An 11,794-nucleotide genomic window follows, 5' to 3' on the forward strand; every position below is an offset into this window, starting at 1 on the left:
TCAGAATCATATGAGTGTTGTTGACGATGAATCCAACAATATCAATCTTGTGGAACATAATTATGTACGGTGGTTGTTGTTGTTGTTGTTGTTGTTACAACGCAGATGCATATACTCACATCACTACACACACACCGTCTACTAAAGATCGGTCGTAGTTGCGGAGTTTTAAGCTAGATGAAGTCGCCACATACAAGAACACGAACACCTTCTCAAACTAAAAGAATAATCCGCACAAATGAGACACCAAAGCAAACCTGTAGTCTGTGAGCTAAAAGTATCACCACCCTGCTAACCATCCAACCATTAGTTGGTTTAGATTAACTCTTCCACCCGTGGGAGCAAATTCAAGGGCTCCCATACGAACTCAAATCTGAGAAGAAAATTTGGAAGTTGGGAAAGAAGCTCGGCAAACGTCGTCTACGTCGCCCACAAGAACACGTTGGTCGTCTCCATGTCTATGTCCACATGCCGGTACATCGTCCTATCAAGTCATACATCACCGCTACCCTAGCTATAAGTACCATTGTCCCAAAGTATGATGTAAAATATGAAAAGCTACCAATTTTTTCTTTTGCTTTTGTTGTGGTATGTTGGGGCACACAGCAGAGAAATGTTGCAGCATACCAAAGGAGCAGTGTGCAATGACTTGGTCCTCCAATATCAAGGCCCTGCCTCTCTGGAAGGAGAGAAGTTTCACCAGTCCGTTGGAGCCACTGGGTTGGTGCGCCGTTCTTTGACCTTAGAGGGAATGGTGACACCGATGGACTTGGAACGAGAAGAAGAGGCAAAGGAGCAACGAGCCAAGGTGTCAGACATGGTCATCAGTGTGGTGACTAGTGTCGTAAAGCAGCTAGTGGTCTCTCCGGCGGAACATGCCTCTACCATCGTAGATCCCCCGGATACGACACGATGATTTTGAACATTGAACGTGTTCAGCGGTTCATCGTAGGGGCGGTCGTCCCTTCAGTTGCGATGCCGCGACCTTGGGAGATTCCCCGGCTGTAGATGTTGCCTTGGCTATCCAGCAGTTAGTAGTGTCGCAAGATGCAACCGTTGAGGACAACAAACATAGTTTTAACTTCTTAGTAGATTTTAGGCTTTTCTAGCAATCTATAATGCACCCGACACATACAAGTGTACAGTATATGCAGCGGAAAGTAAAGATATGCAAGTGCAAAGTAAAAGAGGTAGAGTTGAAAAATCACAAACACAATTGGCTCGGTGAAGATTTTTCTTGTGGTTCAGATAGTTGGCTATATCTTACATCCACATTGATGAAGGCTTAGATCCACGAGGATCTAAAATCACAAGGATCCCGGTTGCGAAATTCAAGGAATATGGTCCATGAAGGACTCACCCATGAAGGGTCCACGAAAGAGCAACCGAACCTATTCCACCATGGCATACACAAAAAAGGATGAGCCTCACTAAGGTAATTCTTCATGAAGTAGGTGATCTCCAGGCCCATACAAGCTTCTTGGGTTCTTGACAATCTTCAAGACTTTCAAGCAACACCTAGATGATCTAGGAGGCACACACCCTTCAAAAGTAACAAGATAGAAGTTGATTGCCAATGAATCCCTTGCTTTTGTGCTTCAAAAGATAATCTACTCAACACTCAAACTCTCTTAAGAATTGGTTGTGGATTTGGAGAAGTAGGAGTGGAAATCAAGAGGGCATTAGATCTCAAAGGGTTTGATTAGATAGTTGGAGTAGAAGGTCCTTTGAAATCAATACAAGGAGGTGAAGTTATCTCCCAGAACAAATAATGAGAGTGGGACTTAGATTCAAGTTGAATTGATGGGATAGGTGGGGCTATATAAGTTGGACCAGAAATCTGACCGTTACTCATCTTTTTGCACATTTTAGAGGCTCAGGCTGGTTTTGCTCAGTGGTGCCAAAGTGAACAAAAAGTGAAAACTTTAATATGCATCAGTATGTCCGGATGGTAATCAATCGGTGGCTCTGAAGTGAGCACTTCAACAGTGGCACACTCCCTGTTAACGCTTCATAATTTCTCACTGGAATTGGAATTCCTGACGTGGAACCAAAAGGTTTACCAGGTTGCTTTGGTTGCTCCAAATGGAATCTTCAAGGCTTCGACTAAACTAGGGTTTGGAGCCACGACTATATCTGGTTGTTTCAGTGGATCCGAGTGGAAGTGATTCGGCAACATCGAGTTGAATTGGAACTAGATAGATATAGTGATTTTTTTAAGGATTTCAGGGAGTTTTGGAGTTTGACTTCTAAGAACATGGAGCAAAATGATCATTGACACGTCCTCATCCCCCTTTGATAGTATTGACATGCCTATCGACTTAATGTGATCTTGGATTGAGGGAGTCTTGGACTAAGGGGTCCTCGGGCGTCCGGTCTATTCGATATGGGCCGGACTAATGGGCCGTCAAGATACAAGGAAGAGGACCACCTCTCGTGTCCGGTTGGGACTCCCATATGCGTGAACGGCAAGTTTAGGTGTCCGAATATACTATTTCCTTTCTGTTAAACCGACTTTGTACAACCCTAGGCCCCTCCGGTATCTATATAAACCGGAGGGTTTAGACCGAAGGCAAGATCATAACATTGATAGGCCAGCCAAGCTAGGGTTTAATCATTACAATCTCGAGGTAGATCAATTCTTGTAACCCCTATACCATCAAATAATCAAGCAGGAGTAGGGTTTTACCTCCATTAAGAGGGCCCGAACCTGGGTAAACACCGTGTCCCTTTGATTATTGTTACCATCGATCCGCAGACATACAACTTGGGCCCCCTACCCGAGATCTGCCGGTTTTGACACCGACATTGGTGCTTTCATTGAGAGCTCCCTATGTTGTCAACTGAGGGATTGATGGCTCGCCTCCTCATCGACGATGACAGTGTGTCCAGGGAAACCTTTCTCTTCGGACATGTCTTTGTGTTTGGCGGCTTCGTGCTTCATACCAACTCGGCTGGCCACCTTGAGTAGATCGACAGTTACGCCCCCGGCCACCAGATCAGATTCAGAAACCCGAACTACGTCGCTGATATCCGAGGAGATCTGGTCTTCAAGGGGTTCGCGGCCTCGGTTGCTGCCCCCTGCCCTCATGAAGGAAGCTCTTTGAATCCGCTCTTAGATCCCGTCCAGGGGTCGACATCACACCCGCCTCGGCCTTAGATCTGGAGCAGGTCGTATCGTCCGCAGACGGGAGGATCAACCCCGCCGGACTCTTTTCCATCATGGAACTTCCAACCGGAGACCCAAATGCGATCTTGGACTCACCTCTGGATAACTTCGAACCGTCGAGGTCTGCTTCCATTGGGCCCGATCAGTCGTTTATCACTGAACCCAGGCCTGCAGATCCACAGACTCCTATCCAGCTTTTTCCCTTAGACGAAGCACTGGACTTAATGCGGTCTCTCGCCATTATGGAAGCTTTGGCTCCGAACTACACCCAGCATGGGCTGGGGGCTGAGAGAGGGGAATTTTATGACCCACCCACCACCCACTTAATAGCCACCATCGAGGATCTAACTGACATGTTAGACTACTGATGTCTACTACACAACCTTCTTCTTGTAGATGTTGTTGGGCCTCCAAGTGCAGAGGTTTGTAGGACAGTAGCAAATTTCCCTCAAGTGGATGACCTAAGGTTTACCAATCCGTGGGAGGCGTAGGATGAAGATGGTCTCTCTCAAACAACCCTGCAACCAAATAACAAAGAGTCTCTTGTGTCCCCAACACACCCAATACAATGGTAAATTGTATAGGTGCACTAGTTCGGCGAAGAGATGGTGATACAAGTGCAATATGGATAGTAGATAAGGGTATTTGTAATCTGAAATTATAAAAACAGCAAGGTAGAAAGCGATAAAAGTGAGCGTAAACGGTATTGCAATGCTAGGAAACAAGGCCTAGGGTTCATACTTTCACTAGTGCAAGTTCTCTCAACAATAATAACATAATTGGATCATATCACTAGCCCTCAACATGCAACAAAGAGTCACTCCAAAGTCACTAATAGCGGAGAACAAACGAAGAGATTATGGTATGGTACGAAACCACCTCAAAGTTATCCTTTTTGATCTATCTATTCAAGAGTCTGTAGTAAAATAACATGAAGCTATTCTTTCTGTTTGATCTATCATAGAGTTCATACTAGAATAACACCTTAAGACACAAATCAACCAAAACCCTAATGTCACCTAGATACTCCATTGTCACCTCAAGTATCTGTGGGCATGATTATACGATATGCATCACACAATCTCAGATTCATCTATTCAACCATCACAAAGTACTTCAAAGAGTGCCCCAAAGTTTCTACCCGAGAGCCAGACGAAAACGTGTGTCAACCCGTATGCATAGATTCCCAAGGTCACGGAACCCGCAAGTTGATCACCAAAACATACATCAAGTGAATCACGTGAATATCCCATTGTCACCACAGATAAGCACGGCGAGACATACATCAAGTGTTCTCAAATCCTTAAAGACTCAATCCGATAAGATAACTTCAAAGGGAAAACTCAATACATTACAAGAGAGTAGAGGGGGAGAAACATCATAAGATCCAACTATAATAGCAAAGCTCGCGATACATCAAGATCGTATCACCTCAAGAACACGAGAGAAAGAGAGAGATCAAACACATAGCTACTGGTACATACCCTCAGCCCCAAGGGTGAACTACTCCCTCCTCGTCATGGAGAGCGCCGGGATGATGAAGATGGCCACCGGTGAGGGATCCCCCTCCGACAGGGTGCCGGAACAGGGTCCCGATTGTTTTTTGGTGGCTACAGAGGCTTGCGGCGGCGGAACTCCCGATCTATTGTCGTCCCCGAAGGTTTTAGGGTATATGGACTTATATAGGCGAAAGAAGTCAGTCAGGGGAGCCACGAGGGGCCCATGAGGGTGGAGGGCGCGCCCAGGGGGTGGGCGCGCCCCCCTACCTCGTGGCCTCCTCAAAGCTTCCCTGACTTCAGCTCCACGTCTCTTGGATCACGTTCGTTCCAAAAATCACGCTCCCGAAGGTTTCATTCCGTTTGGACTCCGTTTGATATTCCTTTTCTTCGAAACACTGAAATAAGCAAGAAAACAACAATATGGGTTGGGCCTCCGGTTAATAGGTTAGTCCCAAAAATAATATAAAAGTGTATAATAAAGCCCATAAACATCCAAAACAGATAATATAATAGCATGAATTCTTCATAAATTATAGATACGTTGGAGATGTATCAGCATCCCCAAGCTTAATTCCTGCTCGTCCTCGAGTAGGTAAATGATAAAATAAAGAATTTATGAAGTGTGAATGCTAGCAGGTGCACAATGATAATTTCAATCACCTTTTCTAGCATGATTATATGTCATAACAGTAGTTCATCTCATAAAACTTCTCAAGATCAAGTAACAAGCTATTCACATGTTAAAGCATAGACCATAAACTTTCTTGAAAACTAGCAAACTTCATTCTCAGTCATCAAACAATTACAATTCATCTTATTTTCAGGAAGGGTCTATGTCAGAGCTTTGATTTAGCAAACTCCACATACTCAACTATCATATAGTCTTCCATGATTGCTACCACTCAAAGCATATTCTTAGAACAAATAGCATCCATTGAACACAGAGAAAGATAGGGGCTTAGTGTTTCGCCTCCCAACTCACTTATCATATAGATAATTGTCAACAATAATAATTCATGATCAAATATATTTGCATGGCCATATATGCTTAGATCTTTCCCCAACACACGATGCTTGCCAACTAAAGAGTAGGTAGGAATGAGAAGGAATACTACTGACTCTTGCATAAAAGTAAAAGATAGGCCCTTCGCAGAGGAAAGCAGGGATTTGCATAGGTGCCAGAGCTCGATTTTGAAATCGAGATAAATAATTTTGAGAGGTATGCTTTCATTGTCAACATAACAACCAAGAGTTCCCAATATCTTCCATACTACATACATTATAGGCGATTCCCAAACAGAATGGTAAAGTTTTTACTCCCCCTCCACCAACAATCATCAATCCATGGCTTGCTCGAAACAACGGGTGACTTCAACTAACATCAATCCTGGGGGAGTTTTTGTTTGCAATTATTTTGATTGGATTTTGATCTTTTGATCATGGGACTGGGCATCCCAGTTACCAGCCATTTTTCTCGTGAATGATGAGCGGAGTCCACTCATCGTGAGAATAACCCACCTAGCATGGAAGATACTGACAACCCCTAGTCGCTACATGAGCGATTCGGGCATACAAAACATATTATTATTTGAAGGTTTAGAGTTTGGCACATGCAAATTTACTTGGAACGGCAGGTAAATACCGCATATAGGTAGGTATGGTGGACACTCATGTAAGAAACTTGGTTCAAGGAATTTGGATGCACAAGCAATATTCCCGCTTAGTACAGATATTTAGGCTAGCAAAGGATTCTAAATAGCAAGCACCACATGTTGGAGGATCTATAACAATATAACTTCTATACAAATACATCCAAGCATAACTCATTATGTTGTATTCCTTGTCCAACTTCAACTAATTTGCTCAGGTTTGAAAATAATTAATGGGGCTCACAATCATAGAAGATGTCTAAGATACTATATTTATATGTGAAATTTCTCTTCCTTCAATATTCTTTCATGAAAAATTGTTCAAGTGACCAATACGATGCTTGCCAACCTTCAATAAATTTACTACCTCTACTTCTTAGATGTGAAGTCATTACTCCCAACGGGGTAAGCATATGAAACATATAAAATTTCAGATTTATGACATTCAACTCATTCAACCATTTACTCATAGGATATAAGTGAAGCACACGAGTAAATGACAAACTACTCCAAAAAGATATAAGTGAAGATCAAGGAGTAGTTAAATAATTATGTAGCTATATGAAGACTCTCTCTCATTTAAGAATTTCAGATCTTGGTATTTTATTTAAACAGCAAGCAAATCAAAACAAAATGACATTGCAAGGATAGCACAACTCATGTGAAGAAGCAAAAACTTAGGTTCAACCGATACTAACCGATAATTGTCGAAGAAGAAAGGTGGGATCCCTACCGGGGCATACCCAAGCTTGGATGCTTGAGACTTCTTCAAATAGTATCTTGGGGTGCCTTGGGCATCCCCAAGCTTGAGCTTTTGTGTCTCCTTAATTCCTTTATATCACGGTTTTCCTAAATCTCAAAAACTTCATCAACACAAAACTCAACAAGAACTCGTGAGATAAGTTAGTATAAAACAATGCAATAACCTTATCATTTTCTACTGTAACAAATTACTATAATTATTATTCAACATTGCATACTAAATATCTCTGCATATTTAATACTCCTATCCTCAACTATAATCATTAAACAAGCAAGCATATGCAAACAATGCAGACATAACAACAATCTGCCAAAACAGTATAGTCTGTAAAGAATGCAAGATTCATCATACTTCCCTAACTCGAAAAATTATGAGAAAAATACTAAGCTGTATAAGATTTATCAGATCTTAATATGCAAAAATATTCAACATTATATCACTCTCTGAATTTTCTAGGGAATTTTTGCAACAGCGGTAAACTTTCTGTTTTGAAACAGCAACATGTATACTTGCAAAATAAGCATGGAAAAGGCTATCCTTGACATTTTTATTGAAAATATAGATGCAAAACATTATCCTAAATAAAATAAAGCAAATAACAAAATAAAATGACACTCCAAGCAAAACACATATCATGTGGCGAATAAAAATATAGTTCCAAGTAAAGTTGCCGATGAACAAAGACGAAAGAGGGGATGCCTTCCGGGGCATCCCCAAGCTTAGGCTCTTGGTTGTCCTTGAATATTGCCTTGGGGTGCCTTGGGAATCCCCAAGCTTAGGCTCTTACCACTCCTTATTCCATAGTCCATCGAATCTTTACCCAAAACTTGAAAACTTCACAACACGAAACTCAAAACAAAACTCGTAAGCTCCGTTAGTATAAGAAAATAAATCACCACTTTTGGTACTGTTGTGAACTCATTCTAAATTCATATTGGTGTAATATCTACTGTATTCCAACTTCTCTATGGTTCATACCCTCCAATACTACTCACAGATTCATCAAAATAAGCAAACAACATAATGAAAACAGAATCTGTCTAAAACAGAACAGTCTGTAGTAATATGTATGATTCGAATACTTATGTAACTCAAAAAATTATTAAATAAATTGATGGACCTGAGAAATTTGTCTATTAATCATCTGCAAAAAGAATCAACCTAAAATCATTCTCCAGTAAAAAATGGCAGCTAATCTCGTGAGCGCTAAAGTTTCTGTTTTTTACAGCTAGATCATAAAGACTTCACCCAAGTCTTCCCAAAGGTTCTACTTGGCACAAACACTAATTAAAACATAAAACCACATCTAAACAGAGGCTATATGAATTATTTACTACTAAAAAGGATCAAAAAGTAAAGAACAAAAATAAAATTGGGCTGCCTGCCAACAAGCGCTATCGTTTAACGCCCCTAGCTAGGCATGATGATTTCAATGATGCTCACATAAAAGATAAGAATTGAAAAATAAAGAGAGCATCATGAAGAATATGACTAGCACATTTAATTCTAACCCACTTCCTATGCATAGGGATTTTGTGAGCAAACAACTTATGGGAACAATAATCAACTAGCATAGAAAGGCAAAACAAGCATAACTTCAAAACTTTAAGCACATAGAGAGGAAACTTGATATTATTGCAATTCCTACAAGCATGTGTTCCTCCCTCATAATAATTTTCAGTAGCATCATGAATGAATTAAAAAATATAACCAGCACATAAAGCATTCTTTTCATGATATACAAGCATAGAAAATTTACTACTCTCCACATAAGCAAATTTCTTCTCATCAATAATAGTGGGAGCAAACTCAACAAAATAACTATCATGTGAGGTATGATGACAAGTTTAATGGTTATCATTATTCTTAACAGCATACAAGTCATCACAATAATCATCATAGATAGCAACTTTGTTCTCATAATCAATTGGACCTCTTCCGAGATAGTGGATTCATCACTAAATAAAGTCATGACCTCTCCAAATCCATTTTTATCAATATAATCATCATAAATAGGAGGCATGATTTCCTCATAATAAATTTACTCATCAAAACTTGGGAGACAAAAAACATCATATTCATCAAACATAGCATCCCCAAGCTTGTGGCTTTGCATATCATTAGCATCATGGGTATTCAAAGAATTCATACTAACAACATTGCAATCATGCTCATCATTCACAGATTTAATGCCAAACATTATATAAATTTCTTCTTCTAGTACTTGAGCACAATTTTCCTTACCATCATTCTCACTAAAGATATTAAAAAGATGAAGCATATGAGACAAACTCAATTCCATCTTTTGTAGTTTTCTTTTATAAACTAAAATAGTGATAAAAAAAGATTCAAAGAGATTTGATTGCAAGATCTAAAGATATACCTTCAAGCACTCACCTCCCGGGCAATGGCGCCAGAAAATAGCTTGATGTCTACTACACAACCTTCTTCTTGTAGACGTTGTTGGGCCTCCAAGTGCAGAGGTTTGTAGGACAGTAGCAAATTTCCCTCAAGTGGATGACCTAAGGTTTATCAATCCGTGGGAGGCGTAGGATGAAGATGGTCTCTCTCAAACAACCCTGCAACCAAATAACAAAGAGTCTCTTGTGTCCCCAACACACCCAATACAATGGTAAATTGTATAGGTGCACTAGTTCGGCGAAGAGATGGTGATACAAGTGCAATATGGATAGTAGATAAGGGTATTTGTAATCTGAAATTATAAAAACAGCAAGGTAGAAAGCGATAAAAGTGAGCGTAAACGGTATTGCAATGCTAGGAAACAAGGCCTAAGGCTTATACTTTCACTAGTGCAAGTTCTCTCAACAATAATAACATAATTGGATCATATCACTAGCCCTCGACATGCAACAAAGAGTCACTCCAAAGTCACTAATAGCCGAGAACAAACAAAGAGATTATGGTAGGGTACGAAACCACTTCAAAGTTATCCTTTTTGATCTATCTATTCAAGAGTCCGTAGTAAAATAACATGAAGCTATTCTTTCCATTCGATCTATCATAGAGTTCATACTAGAATAACACCTTAAGACACAAATCAACCAAAACCCTAATGTCACCTAGATACTCCATTGTCACCTCAAGTATCTGTGGACATGATTATACGATATGCATCACACAATCTCAGATTCATCTATTCAACCATCACAAAGTACTTCAAAGAGTGCCCCAAAGTTTCTACCGGAGAGCCAAGACGAAAACGTGTGCCAACCCCTATGCATAGATTCCTAAGGTCACGGAACCTGCAAGTTGATCACCAAAACATACATCAAATGAATCACGTGTATATCCCATTGTCACCACAGATAAGCATGGCAATACATACATCAAGTGTTCTCAAATCCTTAAAGACTCAATCTGATAAGATAACTTCAAAGGGAAAACTCAATCCATTACAAGAGAGTAGAGGGGGAGAAACATCATAAGATCCAACTATAATAGCAAATCTTGCGATACATCAAGATCGTATCACCTCAAGAACATGAGAGAGAGAGAGATCAAACACATAGCTACTGGTACATACCCTCAGCCCTGAGGGTGAACTACTCCCTCCTCGTCATGGAGAGCGCCGGAATGATGAAGATGGCCACCGGTGAGGGATCCCCCCTCCGACAGGGTGCCGAAAAAGGGTCCCGATTGGTTTTTGGTGGCTACAGAGGCTTGTGGCGGCGGAACTCCCGATCTATTGTCGTCCCCGAAGGTTTTAGGGTATATGGACTTATATAGGCGAAAGAAGTTGGTCAAGGAAGCCACGAGGGGCCCACGAGGGTGGAGGGCGTGCCCAGGCGGGGTGGGTGCGCCCCCTGCCTCGTGGCCTCCTCGAAGCTTCCCTGACTTCAGCTCCACATCTCCTGGATCAGGTTCATTCCAAAAATCACGCTCCCGAAGGTTTCATTCCGTTTGGACCCCATTTGATATTCCTTTTCTTCGAAACACTGAAATAGACAAGAAAACAACAATACGGGCTGGGCCTCCGGTTAATAGGTTAGTACCAAAAATAATATAAAAGTGTATAATAAAGCCTGTAAACATCCAAAACAGATAATATAATAGCATGAATGCTTCATAAATTATAGATACGTTGGAGACGTATCAACTACGCGTCTGAAGACATCGACGGTATGGACGATGATGCCGACGTCAAACCAGGCCAAGTCCCACCCATCACAGGGCGTTGGACGACCACTTGTACCTATAACGTATACATGGTGGACACTCCAGATAAAAAGGACAACGAGGCCACTCAAAATCCAGATAAGGACAAGCCCGTCGATGAACCATCAAAGCGTCGGCGCCAGCGGCGCCACACATGATCACATCGGGCAAGGGACAGCAATACCGGCACCGGAGACAATGAGACTCCAGATCATGCCGAAGACCCCAAACACCCCGTTGAGCCCACGTCCGAACAAGATGAGAGGGAGGAGGGTCAGTATAGCCCCGAACATGCCGATCATGAACATTCGGAGGAAAGCAACTATATGCCAGTCTCTGAAGAGTATGTTAGCCTTGGTGACGAAGATTTTATTGTCGCGGAGGAACCTCTCGAACAAGAACTATTCAAGCGACAGCTCATCGCCACCCCACGGAGCCTGAAAAAGAAACAGTAGCAGCTCAAAGCTGAACATGATACACTCAACGAAAGGTGGAGCAAGGTCCTGGCCGCCGAGGAGTACGGCCCCGAGCGACCAAT

The sequence above is a fragment of the Triticum dicoccoides genome, chromosome 1B, assembly GCF_002162155.2.
Source record: "Triticum dicoccoides isolate Atlit2015 ecotype Zavitan chromosome 1B, WEW_v2.0, whole genome shotgun sequence".
NCBI classification, from domain to species: domain Eukaryota; kingdom Viridiplantae; phylum Streptophyta; class Magnoliopsida; order Poales; family Poaceae; genus Triticum; species Triticum dicoccoides.